The following is a 17,515-nucleotide window of genomic DNA, read 5'->3' on the forward strand; positions in this document are numbered from 1 at the left end:
CTTGACACCTTAAAATCACTTTGTAAGAGCATGTTTGATCACTGGAGGAAGGCTGAAAAGACTGACACTAACATAGGGCTCTTATGGAACTCACACCATTTCCATGTACCCTTATTTTTCTTCATGGTGTTGTTCTTTTCTTGTGGCTTCGGCGAGTTGTCGTGTGATCTAGGTGGATATTGGTGGCCACCCTTCTATTCTAGTTGGACCCCCAACACTATTGTCTCTTTTAGTTTTTTAGTTTCCTTAATTGTATCATAGTTTGCTATTTTTGGTAGTTTTTCAGGTCCTGAACTTCCTGAGACATTTTGAGGCCCTAAACGACATTTTCAGGGAAAATGGAGAGACCAAAAAGGTCCCAAATGGCATCCCTTATTTTTTTCAGCCTATTCTTTGAGATATTTGAAATGAGGTATTATGATAGCCAAATAGATATCGTATGCCAAAGTTACAACCTTGGGAAATTGATGTACCAAATTACCCAAACAGGGCCCACAGTTTTGGCGCTTCATCTCCTAGGGTTAGGTTTTTAGATGTTTAGGGTTTTCCATTGTTTCTCAATAATAAATAGGCCTTGGAGCCTCATTGTAACATAGTTTAGAGACACGTAGTTTCCACATCTCGTCTTAGAGATAAGCTGCCATCGCTCGAGCTAGTCTTATTTCCATTTTGTTTGCAAGCATATTTCAGTATTTGATATCAATGAAATAGAGTGTTATTTTTGCTACATCTTTGTATTTATGGTTATATTTGTAATTTGTTGTGTTCCTGTTTAAATTTGGACCAGTGGTATCAAAGTGGTATGTTTTTTCTCTGTTTTTATTTGCATGTCCCCAATGAGGTTGGGATATAAGGAGTTAGGGCTTGAACTGGTTGAACCTTTGCAAGACTAGTCTCGCAAATCCCAATAGCCTACCATGGGAGAAGAAAAGAAAGATTAGGGGGCAAGAGATCCTTTCAAAATCTTGCTCGATGATGCCCTCGAGTGATAGAGGAGCATGATGATGGAAAACTTTGCCCAGACCCTTCAACGACTAGCCAAGGCTGACACATCTACTTCCAGCAGCTACTCTGGAAGCGCCACACCCTTTAAGATACAAGTTAACTTTGACATTCCCATATTTGAGGGTCAGATAGATGCGGACGTCGTAGATAAATGATTAAGGATATTTTTATGTTCATGATTTTTCCAACCGAGAAAATATTACTTTTTCTCTTCTCAAAGAGACCCCCCACGTCAAGGATTGGTGGGAAACCTACTATGAGTAGAAGGATGAAAGTACACCCTCACTATTTCTGGTCACACCGAGTTGGGATTCGTTCTGGGACACAATCAAGGAGAAATACTACCCTATCAGGAGCTATGAGGATAAATACATAAAGTAGACCACACTGCGATAGGGAAGGGACCAAGATGTGTCGGATTTTACCAATGTTTTTCATACCCTTTGCATGAAGTAGGGTATTAAGGATTTTGAGAAACATTCGGTACTCAAGTACCACAGTTGCCTACACAGGTACATCCAAGATGAGATGAAGTTCCTATACATCTCCTCGCTCAGCATGGCGTACCGATACACAATTAATATCGAGAAAAAGATTAAACAGAAAAATCCAGACATTGGATTTGTGAAACAGAAGCAAGGGAAACACGCCCCCAAACCATAGAGCAAAAGGCAAGGGAAAGGTGGGGTGACCCAGGAGAACCCATCAAAGCTACAAGAAAAGAACAAAACCATGAAGTTAAAGAAGGACACGAGAAAGTGGTGTGAGTTCCATAAGAGCTCTAGTCACAACACAAGTGACTATCGGGCCAAGCAATCATTAGTGGCCGAATTGAAGGCTTCTGAGTCCGACGCATGTTCCAACTTTGAGTCAGAACCCAACAAGGGGAATGAAAAAGGGAACCAAATCATTGACGCAAAGCCCAGTGCCATTGTGGCCACCACTAAGATCTAGAAGATTGAGCCAGAAAATCTAGAAGACGAGGAGCGCCTATTCCACTCACAGATGTGGGTGAAGGGTTCTCCGCTAGAATTCATTGTCGACAGCAAGATCCAAAAGAACCTCATTTCAGCGGAGGTCATGAAGCGGCTAAGCCTACTGACTGAAACACATCCAAAATCGTATACCATCAGGTGGCTTCACTAAGAACGAGATCTCTGGGTCATCCAACAGTGTTGCCTTCCCTACAACATTAAGCCCTTCACGGATGAGGTATTGTGTGATATATTATTAGGACAACCATACTTATGGAAGTGACATACTGTATATGAGTCTAGACCTATCTTTGTTATTATTTCTTTGGGTACTAAGTTATACAGGATACCAGAGGTAGCCCCACCTACCTTATCTCTTTGATCTGTGCTAAGTAATGTAGTAAGGTCATCTCCCAGAATAAGAAATTTGTTTTATTTATGATTCACTCTCAAAGTAAGGGGAAGTTCGTAGCCGCCTAAATGGCTCTTGGGAAGTGTTCCTTCAAGTAACAAAAGCAGATGGATATGGTCGTGGAAGAATATAGGGACATATTCTCCTCACCCACAGGGATACCCTTGCATTGTCAAGTCAAGCATTCAATCGATCTAACTCTCGGAGCACCTCTACCCAACAGGCCAATATATCACCGCTCCTTTATGTAAAATGAAGAGATCAAGTGCAAAATCCAAGAGTTGCTGTAGAAAGGGTGCATCCGACCAAGTTCCTTACCGTGTGGGACCCTGATTTTACTTGTACATAAGAAGGATGGGACCTGGAGGCTTTGCATTGATTATCGGGCACTAAACAAAATCATTGTCATGAACAGGTATCCAATCTCATGGATTGATGACCTGCTGGACCAAATCAAGGGGGCCAAGTATTTCAGTAAGATCAATCTGAAGTCTAGTTATCATCAAGTTCCAATAGAGCCCACAGATCTATGGAAGACTGCCTTTAAATCCAAGGAAGGTCTTTTTGAATGGTTGGTTATGCCCTTCGGGTTGACAAATGCCCTTTTACTTTTATGAGGCTAATGGATGACATCTTGTGACCCTTCACCAACTCGTTCGTAGTGGTTTATCTGGATGACATCCTCATCTTCAACAAGAGTTTGGAAGAACACTTGCAACACATTCGGCATATCCTTCAAACCCTTCGGCTGTACAAACTATGTACCAACTTTGAGAAATGCACCTTTGGCATCAGTGAAGTCTAATACTTGGGTTACATCATAGATGAGCGTGGTGTGCATGTGTACCTGACCAAGATCCAAGGCATTCGGGATTGGCTAGCCCTGACCACACTCATGGAGATTCGTAGCTTTTTGGGCCTTGAAAATTTATATCAGAGGTTCGTGTTGGGATTCTTCCATATCACTTAGGGTTTGAGTCAGATTACTAAGGGTGGGTGAAAGAAAAGTTTTCTTGGTCTGAGTCCCAATAGAAGTCGTTGTTGACTTGAAGCATCGCCTCTTCTCTATACAGATGCTCACACTACTAAACCTACAACAACCATTTGAAATCGATATTGACGCCGCAGACAATGCCACTAGTGTAGTCTTCACCCGGCATGGGCATCCAGTGGCCTATCACAGTGAGACACTTTCTAATACAATTCGGAATTACCCCACCTATGATAAAGAGATGTATTCCATCGTGCAGGCTTGTTGACAATGGAAGCACTACATTCTGGGGAAGGAGACAATCATCCACACTAATCACCGACCTCTTAAGTTTATACAGCCACAAGGGAAGTTGCAAAATGATAGCCATCAAAAGTGGTCTACATATCTACAACAATTCCACTTGAACATTTAATACAAAAAGGATAGCACCAATCATGTTGCATGATGCCCCAGTTGGCCCCAAATGCAACACTGACTATTGTTCTCAACTCTTGTGGTCACAAGACCTCTTGATGGCTGCAACTATACAAAAATGATCTAGAGTTTGCCTCAAAATACCGAATGCTAGTAGTTTGCAAGCAGGTTCCTGATTCCACCTCCAAGACACATTATTAAGCTACCTGGGCCACCTTTGTGTTTCTTCAAGCAAGCGTGCCAAGATGATTTGGGAGGTGCACTACAGTCGGGTCACAGGACACTTTGGTGTGGAGAAAAATGTGGTTGTACTACAAAATTACTTTTATTGGCCCAAACTCTGACTGGATGTTTGGAAATATATCAAATCCTACACTCCCTACGCCATCACTAAGCCAACCATCAAGAAGAAAGGTATGTACACCCCTCTGCCTACTCCCTGGCAACTGTGGAAATTCATCTTCAAGGACTATATTTTTGGCCTCCCTTCTACCAAGCATGGTAATGACTATGTATTTGTGGTTGTGCAAATTTTTTCTAAGATGGCTATATTGGTAGCCTACAAGAAGAGTATCACAATAGAGTAACACTGTCAAACTCTTCTTTGAATGAGTATGGGTACATTTTGGGATCTCGCAGACCATTATATCAGATTGGGAGAGCAGGTTCCTAAGCACATTCTGGTCAATCTTCTCAACACTATTGGACACAAAACTCACCAAAACGTCTGCCTTCCATCCCCAGACTGATGGTCACACGGAGGTCGTCAATAGGATGATAGTGCACACACTCTGCATGTACAACTCCAAAAATCTTCAAATTTGGGATTGGAGTCTTCCATATGTGCAGCATAGTTATAATAGATCTTTCCATAGCTCGATTGGTCGCAGTCCCTTTAAATTGGGTCTAGGATTTCAACCATTGTGTCTGATTGATGTTGTCATGCCTCATGCGACTACGCAGACAAAATCCACACATGTACTGTCTAAAGCTGATAAAGAAACTAGATTTATTGAACACATCCAACACATCTGCCCGTAGGTTCAAGATATCCTGGAGAAGTCAAATGCTGAGTATAAGTAGTGACATGATCAACATCAGGTGCCACACAAGTTTCAGGTGGGCAACAAAGTCTAATTGCATTTGCATAAAGACCACCTTACAGGAGCCCATCGGAAGCTCTGACCACTCCGATATGGTCCTTACACCATTACCAATGCTATGGGAGACAATACTTTTGAGCTCATAATTCTCCCATTCCTTGGCCTCCACCAAGTGTTCAATGTAGACCACCTTCGAACTTACTTCCCATCATTGTTGGACACATCAGACGTTGCAGAACAGCTCACACGAACAGAGTTAAACCCATACTACATGGAACATGCCACAACTTATCAGATTATGGACACACAGGTCAAGAAAAATTGCCAGCAAAATATCCAACTGTATCAAGTTGTCAAAGTTGGCCAACTCCTACACCAAGGCAAATGGCTTAGCAGGGACCAAGTTCAGCAGAAGTTCCCCATCTCATGGAGGCACTCAATGTAATTGGGACCATTGCTTCCTGGGGGGGGGGGGCTAATCCAGGTGGATATTGGTGGCCGCCTTCCTATTCGACTTGGACCCCCAACACTGTCTCTTTCAGTTTTTTAGTTTCCTTAATTATACCACACTTTACTATTTTTGGCATTTTTTCAGGTCCTGAACTTCTGGAGTTGTTTTGAGGCCCTAAATGACATTTTTAGGAAAAACAGAGAGGCCAAAATTTTCACTATTAGGTATTTGGTTTGTTTTCGGCCTACTTTTCAAGATCTTCGAAACGAGGTATTATGACAGCCAAATAGAGATCGTATGCCAAAGTTATCACCCCGAGAAATTGATGTACCAATTTACCCAAACAAGACCCACAATATTGGCACTTCATCACTTAGAGTTAGGTTTCTAGATGTTTAGGGTTTTCCATTATTTCTCAATAATAAATAGGCCTTGGAGCCTTATTGTAACATAGTTATGAGGCATGTAGCCACCACGTCTCTTCTCAAAGATAAGCTACCATCACCCGAGCTAATGTTATTTCCATTCTTCTTGTAAGCATATTTCAGTATTTGATATTAATGAAATGAAGTGTTATTTTTGTTGCATCTTTGTATTTATGGTTATATCTATAATTTGTTACGTTCCTATTTAAATTCAGATCATCATGGGTTGCCCGACCTTGGCTTTGTCCTTTGTTTTGCAGTTTGGGGGCACCTTTCCCTTACTTTGGATATGAAGATCTAAATTCTCCCTTCTTCTGTTTAAATTTTTGCTTGATCTTGAGAGTGTATCGATAGGCGACGCCAAGCGAGGAGATGTCTAGGAACTCCATCTCGTCCTAGATGTACTTGTGTAAATATTTGTGATACTTGAGTACCAAATGTCACTCATGTGAGGACTTCAGTCAATGAACCTCTAACATATCACATGCATTCGTGGAATACTAAACAATACCCTTCATTTGACTACATATCAATGGAAAATACCTATAAAAATCACCTTTTTAACACCCTACCAATATGAACCCAATACACGTTCCCAATTAAAAAACCCTATTTCACTATATATGTAGGTATTCAATTTTTCATTAACATTTTATATACCCCTTTATATTTTTTCATTAACATTAAGCTCCATTTTTTATTCCTGCCAATGTAAATACCCTTTACCCCTTATTATATGCTTAACATATTATGTCATTTTTTCCTTAATATATATCCCCCAATATGAATGCAAGTGGTATGTTATTGCTCCCCTAGTGAAGCCCTCATGGCTGCTCAGAATCCTTGATACCCATATTCGTGCGAAGGGTATGAAAAATATTTGTGAACTCTGGCACATCTTGGTCCCTTCCTTGCTGCAGCATGGTCCACTTTATGTCTTTATCTTAATAGCTCCCGACAATGTAATATTGTTCTTTGATAGCGTCTCGGAAAGAATTCCAAGTGAGTGCAGTTGAAAATAGTGAGGGTTCCCTGTCATCCTTCTATTCACAATAGGTTTCCCACCAGTCCTTGACATGGGGGTCGACTTTGAGGGGTGAAAAAAGTATTTTTTTTCCGATTGGAAAAGTCACGAACCCAAAATATCCTCCCAACAGATTTAACCATCTATCTATGGCGTTTGCATCTATTTGGCCTTCAAATATGGGAATGTCAAAGTTGGCTTGTACCTTAAAGGGAGTGGCCCTCCAGAGTGGCTGTTGGATGAAGATGTGTCACTTGTGGGTAGTCGTTGAAGGATCTGGGCAAAGTTATCCATCATTGCGTTCCTCTGTCACTCAAGGGCTTCTACAAACAATATTTTGAAAGGATCTCCTGCTCCCTCATCTTTCTTTTCTTCTGTCATGGGAGGTCGTTGGGGTTTTTGAGGCTAATCTTGCAAAGGTTCAACCAATTCGAGCCCTAACTCCTTGTACCCTGACCTCGTTGGGGACATGCAAAGAAAACAGAGAAAGAACAGACTTCTCTCATACCACTAATCTAGACTTATGTAGGAACGCAACAGAATATAGATATAAACATAAACACAGAGATGCAACATAAATAATTCTTCATTTCATTAATATCAAAGAATTGAAAGATGTTTACAGGCAACATGGAAATAAAATAGCTTGGGTGATGGTATCTTATCTCTGAGAAGAGATGTGGGGCTACAACCCTTGAACTGTGTTACAATGAGGCTCAAGGGCCTTTTTTATTATTGAACAACAAAGGAAAACCCTAAAAAACCAAATCCCTAACCCCGGGAGATGAAACACCAAGAGTTTGTGAGCCCCTTTGGGGTTAGTTGGGAAGCCCACTTCCCGGGGTCATAATTTTACCATATGATCTTTGTTTGGGATGTACAATATGTTGTTGGAAATATCTCTCTAAGTACTATAGGACTTGCATCAGGAAGGGATGCATTAGGGGAATTTTAAGGTCTAAAATAGGCCTCCTAAGAAAAATGTACAACCAAACTAAACTTTATAAGAACCAATAGGGTTCAAGACGATGATGTCAACCATGGGGAACGATTCACCATTTTTGGAGTAAAAAAGAAAAAAGATTAAAAACTAATAAAATAATAAAACTATTTTTTCAACACGTATTTTTAACTTATCTCCCTAAGGTTTGACTCAAATTTTGAGCGGGATTACCCATGTTGCATACTTTCGATGGACCATACTGTACGAAAAATGAGAAATACATGAAAAAACGTGAATGCAATCACGTTTTTCATGTCTTTCTCATTTTTTTCTGTAGCAAGGTCCATCAAAAGTATGGAACATGGGTACTCCTTGGATGAGGAAACAGATTATTCATCCAACGAGTGTTTCCACTCGAAATTTGAGTAAACCCATAAGGAGATACGTTGAAACTACAAGTTGAAAAAATAGTTTTTTTTTTTTTTCCCTCTAAAATTTGATGATGTAATCTAATATTATTTTATTATTTCCACTATTATTTTATAGTTTCCTTAGGAGGCCCATTTTAGACCTAAAAAGTCCCCTAATGGCTATGAGCCTGTTGCGAACCTCAAGAAAACTTCATTTAGGAGGTCATAACAACTCTGGAGGTTCAGGACCCAAAAAACTACTAAAAATAGTAAATGTTGTTATAATCAAGGAAATTGATGAAACGAACTGGAGGTCTAGTGGAATAGGCGAGTGGCCACCAATATCAACCTGGATCAGGAATAAAGTGTTATTATAACTAGGAGTGAGATTTCTACAAGTTGCAATGTGGAGCATGTACCAAACTACATAGTCATACGACCCATCTTAAAGTAATAAATATGCATGAACCACAATGATTGCATGTCTCATAAAATGGTGCGAGAGGGCGACACATCAATCCCTCTTCGTAGGGGAGGTGGTGGCATCCACACCCTCCCTCGCCCAAATCATATCACTTCTCACTCAATTCGAGGGGGTTAATAGATGAGCATAAACAGTTGCATGCATGATAGGGAGTTTGCCGAAGAAGTATGGACAAAAACAATTGCACAATCTAAATTCCAGAGAAGGGGGAGGGCCTTTGCCATCAAAACCTAGGGGGGGCCGTAGGGCGGGCACATACAATTGCTCGGAAATTTTGAGCTATACCGGGGGGTTGGATGGTGAACAGAAACGATTGATCGATAAGTCAGTCAACTTTTGCATGATCGATGGTGAAAGAACGAGAGCTCGTGCTATTGCTTATCAAACTCTCCACCGCCCAGCTCGAACTGAACGCGGTGTAACCAAACTTCTGGTTCACGCCGTAGGGAATATAAAGCCCATATGCGAAGTGGGGAAAGTACGAGTAGCAGGTACCACTCATAATGTACCTGAGATTGTAGCCAGGGATCGTCAACAAACCTTAGCTATTCGTTGGATCCTTGGAGCAGCTTTCAAACGACGTATAAGCAACAGGATGAGCTCAGAGAAATGTTTATCTGCTGAGATACTTAGAAGAAGTAATAATAACTAATTTAAATTTATCGTATACACAATAACCAATTTATTAAAATATATACATGTTACAAATTTATATATTTTTAACTTTTAATCATTCTGAACAATATATATATATATATAACTAAAATAATTGTTTATAAAAATTTTGAGTATTTTATTCTTAAAACTAGCATAGATCCATCTTAACTTTGGATCTACTAAGCCCCCAAAGGTATCAAATCTCTTGAGGTGCAAAAATCTGTTAGAGTGAAAAGGGATTTGATCCTTTTCAATGCTTGGTGGATTCAGAGTTAAGATGTATCTAGGTTGGTTTAATTGTTAACCTTTAAATATGCTACACTAGATAATAATACCATGGGAAAAACCATGGGTTGGAGTTCGAAAATGTTAAACAGGACATTACAAGATCTCTACCATATTGGGCTGGAGAGCACCTCTCGACAACAGACAATAATAATAATAAATTTAAATTATTGCATACACAAAAACAAACTTTTAAAAATAAATACATGTTACAAATTTATATAATTTTAAATTTTAATTATTCCAAACAAATTATAAATAAATAAAAATAGTTATTTAGTATAAAATGTTTGACTATTTATTTTCTAAAATAAATACATTTTAATTATTTCCCATTAGAAATAATAATTACTCAATATTATAATGATTTATTTTGTGTTGATATAAGTTTGTAGATATATTTTGTGTGTTAGTTTATTGATGTCCTAGGTTTTAAGTGTTCTCACCACCCATCATTAAGGACTCAAGTAAAGCATGGACATCAACAAACTCACATATAACATATATCCATAAACTTATATCAACATGACTACTCGCTATAAAAATATGCACTCGCAAATACTTTATTTTATTGAATATAAACTAATTTATTAAAATAAATACATGTGAATATTTATTTATATTAAAATTTAATCATTTGCATAAAAGAAAATAAAAATATTGTGAAAATAATATTTAATATTTTCTTATTTATACTTGATTTAATATTTTATTGAATAAATAATTAAAGATAATCATCATAGTTATTCTATAGCTGTGTAATTGGAAATCACCATTTTTCAAACTATTTTCAATTTATTATATTAATATTTTTATTAGAAATTCCATCACTTTAAATAAAAGTTTTACCTTAAAAAATTATAAAATTCATGCTAAACCTTGAATTTCTCCAATTATAGGTTTTTATGAGTATTACGACTATCTCTCATGGAAATGGTCATACGTGAATGACTTACTTAGCGCAGTTGAATCCCAAAATGATATTTAATATAATGTACTGCGTAAACCCCCTAATCCTTAAATTCAAAAAGAGTGAAGGGATCTCTACTTGAATGGTTCATGAGGCACAATACTTGCTAAGGTTTTGCAAATGGGGTAGCAAGCTAAGTGGGCTTGATTGTGGGGAACACTCCACAGTTAAGCGTGCTTGAGCCAGAGGCAATCTAGGATGGCTGACCTCCCGGGAAGTCTTGGTTACCGAGTGCAAGCCCCAGAAGTGATGATTGATGCTATGTGATTCATTTCACTAGTTTCAATTGCACTTCTTCACCCCTGTGAGCATCACCCGATGCAATGAGTGCTAAGTGAACTATTCAAAAATCATGAGAAATTAGTCAGTTACGACTACCTCTCATGGAAATGGTCATACGTGAATAACTTACTTAACGCAGTTGAATCCAAAATGGTATCTAATATAATGCACTGTGTAAACCCCCTAATACTTAAAGATAACTATCATAGATATTACATATTTATTTAATTAAAAATTAATATTTAAAAAAAAAATCTATTTTATTTTATTATTATATCTATGGATATGGTATTACACCAGGGAAAGTTTTTAGGATGGGAAATTATATTGAAGCTATCTCACTGGTCCCTAATATGGATACTATATAAAATGTTTGTTGATTTATTTGTAAAATTATTCAAATTTATAATGATTATATATACTCTCTATATAATGTTGGTGAATTTTGAAGTAAAATAATTTCATATTGTAAAAATTGGGCAAATCATTTTTATAAAAAAATGGAAATTGGCACATCTGTTTTTTGGAAAAGTCATGAAAAATTAGCCCACTTGCTAATATTAGCCCCTAAAATTTTCCATGTATTACACATTAATTTTGTTTTCATTGTCTATTAGTTTATTTTTGACTAAAGTTTTGTTGTTGTTTATCCATAGTTTAACAATAGGAATTCAATTTTTGTTAATTTCTATTATTATTTAAATTTATTTATTTCTAAAGTGATTGGTTGAGGTCTTATTATGGATTTTTTTGTTGTTAGAGGAATACTCTATAGCTCATGATTCTTATAACGACAGTTTTTGGCATATCATACTTCTGCAGTTCGTGATATCTCTCACCAAGGTCTTTCAGCCTTTGGCCAGTGCAACAACAACGCTAGAGTCACGTGAGAATTGGGGAATCTATGGCAGGGTCGATGGAAGTATGCATGGGTCTTCACTGCAAGGCTCCTGGTTGTTGTGTTCCAACAATACAAACTTGCACCTCGGATTTCATTTTACATGTGCCCACTACGTTCTTTCGTTTTGTTGGGGCACTACCCGGAATTGCAAAATTCACTGAGAAATTCTGCCAAACAGATTATGTGAAAAGTTGCACTGGATTTCTGTCATGCTGACAGATCTGCCAGAGATTGCCATCGTTGAATAGACAGAAAAAATACCGTCAAATTTACCGTCACCAACTATATTTCTTGATATGAGAGAAGATAAATATTTATTGCTAACGAGAACAACAATATCGTGCTCCTAGGTTTTTGTAGAATTTTGGAAGATCTGTTGAAGTGGATCGAAGAGGACTACAACAAATATTCCATCCAATTAAATTTGTGTTACAAACACTGCTCCAGACAACTTTGACAGGCGCATACGTTCCCACTTACTCTCCTCTTTATTTTCACTATGGGTACTTCTCCTCACCTTTCTAAACCCCCCTCTAGCAAAGGGAGACCAAGTAATATTACCCAAGAGAGTCTTTATGAGTACATTGAAACTTTAGAAAGATGAAGAGAAGAAAGAGAAAACCATTTTAAACTAGAATTACCTACAATGCTTGGAAATAACCACAAATCATTAGAAAATAAAAACTCTCACTCGAGACTGAACTCTAAGGAATGAAAGGTAGAATTCAAGAAATCGAATATAGCAAACAAGTAATGGTTAAAGAAAATTTCACTTTGAAAAACGAGATTAAAAATCTAAAAGAACAACTACATAATAACTCAACCCTAAATAACACAGAGAATAAATTAGATATTAAACCCATAAAAGAAGAAATTAATAAACTAATTGTACTCGACCATGAGCGCCACAAAAGAGCCTTACACCTTATAATTGCTGGTATTGAAGAACAAAACAATGAAGACACATTAGAACTAGTTAAAGAATAATTAAAGACAAAATCTCAAATTCAAACAACTTATCTCACCGAAGCAATAAGGGTAGGAAAGATACTTGAGCATAAACATAGACTAATTCGTGTCAAGGTAAGTTGTAATGAACATAAATTAGATATACTTAGGAAATCCCCAAGCCTAAAAGGAACGAGAATCTTTATAAATGAAGATCTCATTCTAGAAGACTAAGCTGAACTTAGGAAAGAAGTACAACAGGTCAAGGAGGCAAGAAAAGAAGGGAAATGGGCAACCATTAGGAATCGAAAAGTTATTATTAGAGATAGAGTCCCAAACATGAGTGATAAATAGGGAATAGCATCACTTTCGATCCTCTTATCGAATTGTTGTGGTTCTCCATGGTGTAAAGGTCCTATGTTAAGTTGGATCCTGAGTGATATTGATCTGATTATTTTAATTGAAACTTGGAAGCATGAAGAATCTAGGGCCCCTCACCTTGATGGGCTCACTCTTTGGTATGCCTAGAATAAGAAATTCTCTAGGAAAGGTTTTGGTGGTATAGCCTGTTATATTAGGGATATTGTTTCCTCTCACATCCAACTTCATAAAAGTGACCCCTTCAATCAGTACATTTGGATCGAGATCTCTAATTCTACAACCTATAGGATCTTTCTTACAATATGTTATTTCGCCCCTATGAACTCTACTTCCTATAAGAAAAACAACCTAGATAAGAATTTTCCATTCAATACCTTAGAAAAAGACATATACAACCTAAGAAATGAAGGCAATATCCTTTTTTTTGGGGACTTTAATGCTTGAACTGCTACTAACAAATCTATTATGTTAAGTACCAACTCTAACCCTGACCCCTTATGTCTTGCTGAGGATGGTAACTTAGCTAACAGATTCAAGAGAAAATATGAAGACATAATCAAGAACTTATTTGGCACCGAGCTCCTCAAACTTTGTAGTTCCCAAGACCTAATAATTTGTAATGGTATCAATAAATGGGATCTATCCAATCAGATGACCTGTTTCCATGGGTTGGGTAGTAGCGTCGTGGATAATGCGATTTCTGACATCCATTTGCTCAACCATATTACAAACTTTGAGAGTCTTAACAGGTACGAGCCTAAATCTAACAACAGACCTTTGTCTTTATCCCTCAATCTTGCTATGCATACCACCCACATGTAGGAGAACAATGAAAGAAAAAGTCACATTCACTTCGATAAAAGTAATGTTGGCCTTTCCTTAAGGGATTTGGAAAGAGATTTAGGCTCCCTGACTTATAATAACAACATTGATCAAATCTATTACCATTTTACTACTACACTTTACACCACCATTAGCAAATTCTCTACTAAGACTTCATATAAGAAAAATAATAGAACTTCCAATCCTTGGTATGACAAAGACTGCTAAATTGCTAGGAAAACAATCAGAGACACCCCTAATGAAATCATTAAGCTCCTGAATATAAGTATATACAAAGCTCTCATTAAGGGGAAGAAGAGGTCATATATTAATAAGAGACAAGAGCATCTTCTCCACCTTTCTAAAGTTGCGCCCAAAAATTTTTGGCGGAATGTGCTTGTTCGTAAAACTAAAGATAATCATTCTATCTCCATAGAAAATTGGGATAACTATCTTAAAAATTTGTATGACTCTCCGGACACCATGGGCACTATCTTAAACACTCCTATTAAGGATGATATTTTTTCTCTGGAAGACATTGAGTCGAGGATTAATAAGCTCGCTAATGGGAAATCCAAAGATATTGAAGGTAATTAAGTTGAGATCTTTAAAATGGGAAATTCTGTCCTCATTTCTCATCTTTACAAGCTTCTCAATTTGGCTGTGAAGCATGGCTTCCCTAAGCTTTGGACTAAAATCCTTATTGTGCCTATCTTCAAAAATGGGGACCAAAGTATTCCCTCCAACTACAAGACCATTATGATTAGCCACATCCTAGCCAAGCTTTATAGGCTCATTTTTGAAAAAAAGGTTACCCTTTGGCTTGAGAACTAGGGTAAAAGTGCTAAAGGGAAAGTTGGTTTTAAGAGAAATCACTTGAGCATCGACCACCTTGTCACCCTTAGGATCATCGCAGAGGAATGTCGCAATAGTAAAACCGATCTCTTATGTTGTTTTGTGGATTTTAGAAAAGCTTTTGACACTGTCCCCCGAGATAAGCTCTAGGAGAGGCTTGAAGAGATCATGGTTCCTCCTGAATTGAGGATTGTTGTGTTCTGCCTATACGAGACTATCATTTCCAATATTAAGACCAATGAAGGATGGTCTAGAGATATTAAATGTAATATCGGCTTTAAGTAAGGTTGTCCCCTTTCCCCTACCTTTTTGGTATTTACATATATAAATTAGAGGAGTGTCTAGAAATTGCAGGCTGCAAAGGCACCGAGCTTGCTAGTCTTATCATTACTCTTCTTATTTATGCTTATGATATCGTTCTTCTTGCAAGGAGACATGATGACCTAGATGAACAACTTAAGACTCGTCATGTCTACTTCTCCAAGATGGGTATGGTTGTTAATACCGACAAGACTAAAGTCATGATCATTAAATCAAAAGATCACCCATGGTAGTTTCGTCTATGATAACCATTGTCTTGAGCAGGTTTCTTCTTATAAATATTTGAGTATTTACTTTCCTCAGTAGCTCAAATGGAATTACAACATCGAGAAAATAATTATTGGAGATTGGAAAGCTCATTATGAGCTTGAAAACAATTGTAAGTAAGCCAATCTTTACATTTGGAGTAAAAAAATGTTCCTCTTTGAGACTCTCATCACCCTTGTTATCTTATATGGATGTGAAGTTTAGGGGTGCAGTATATCTAGGGAGCCGTGGAGAAAGATTGAGATTATCCAAAATCAATTCATAACCTATAACCTCAAGATCAAGGGAAACACTCCCTATCCTATCCTCTTGATTGAAGCTGGTTTGTTCCTGATAAAGAAGTTCGGCTATGTTTAGATATCTGATGTATAAGACGAAGCTTCATAATATGGAATCCAAGAGGCTCCCAAAAATTGCTTCTAACTTTAGTCAAAACCCCCACCTGCGCCTCAAGCACGAGTGGCATTAGGATGCTCAGTCTTGGCTCAACCTTTGGGGGATTAAGGAGGAGATCATCATGGGAAGCAAGGATAGTATCAAATTTACTATTACCTCTCATTTTAAGAACAAGATGTGGGATGCTAAGGAGTTGGAGGGTAAAAGGAAGCTAAGGTACTATAAGGAGGTTATCAACCCCACCCTTGATAACCAAAATTATCTCTCTATGTTGACTAGCACTAAGAAGAAAATGAACATATCTAGGATTCGAACTAACTCTCATGAGCTTCGGAGTGATATCGGGTGGTGATCTACTCCCAAGCCTCCCTGGGATGATAGAATTTGTTAGATTTATTATACTAAGAAGGTGGAAGATGAAAATCACTTCCTTTTACATTGCGCGACTCTTGCACATATCCGCTCTCAATTCCCTATGATCAACCACACCTCCAATCTTCTTGATTTGTTAAGCCAACCCAACTATAACAATCTTGGAACGCTTCTTTCCTTGCTCCTTGATCACAGAAACAAGATTTTGAAGAATGACAATTAAACTCTCTTTTCTTGAGGTCTGATAGACCACATTGGTCTTAGTGGACGTTAATCATCATCATCACTTTTTAGTTTTATTTCTTTTTTATTTAACATTTTGATTTTTTTTTTCTATTATTTCCATTTTCTTTACTTTTATTTTTTCTCAATATTTTAATTTAAGATAACTCGTTATTATATTAAAAACATATTTTAATAATTTTAATTATAAAAAATTATATATATTAATAAAAAATAAAAAACATAGACACATATATTAATTAATTAAAGTGTATATATGTTAATATAGACAATATTAGTTAATCATATTTCTAATTTTTTGTGATGCCTTTCAACATTATAATATTTTATTACTTGATTTTATTTTGTGATGAAATCTTTGTCTTTATTGTTTTTTGGTTTAATTAAGTGTTATTTAAACTAAGGGGCAGGTGTAGTAGCTACTATGTAGCTCTTGTTAATATTATTATTGCAAATTCAATCACTTTAAATAAAAAAAATTACTTAAAATTTTTATAAAATTCATGATAAATCTTGAATTTCTCCAAATATATTATCTTATGAGTTATAAAAAAATATTTCTCTGTTTATACAATTATTATATTTTATTGAATGAGTAGTTAAAGATAATCATCACAATTATTCTATAATTATTTAATTAGAAATTAACGTTTTAAAAGTCTTTTCTATTTTATTATATTAATATTATTATTACACATTAGATCGCTTTAAATAAATAAAAAAATAGCTTAAAATAGTTATAAAATTCATGCTAAATCTTGAATTTCTCCAATTATATGTTCTTATCTCTTTTTATGGAGAGGGGTCTTTCTTTAGAATCCAAAATTTTACTCCAAATGATACCTTCCCATGAATCATATTTATCCATATGTTTTTCTTTTTCCATATACTTTTTGGAATCTCTATAGTCAATTTTTAAGCCCAAACCATCTTTATTCACTCTTTTCTCCATTTTACATCATTTATATAATTTTCACCCAATTTTTAACATTAATCTAAATTCAATGTCTTAGAAATTTTAATTTTTATTAACAAATCATAAATTTTGAAGCATTTTTAATAGGGTTTGAATGATCACTTCTTGTTTTTCAATTTAATATTGTTTTTGTTCTTAGCTATTAATTCATGACAAATATTAAAAACCATGCAATATACCAATCATTAGCCTATTGACTT

This window comes from Pinus tabuliformis, chromosome 1_2 (assembly GCF_031772625.1).
Source record: "Pinus tabuliformis cultivar Carrire ecotype Pingquan chromosome 1_2, CPIR1, whole genome shotgun sequence".
Taxonomy (NCBI): Eukaryota; Viridiplantae; Streptophyta; class Pinopsida; order Pinales; family Pinaceae; genus Pinus; species Pinus tabuliformis.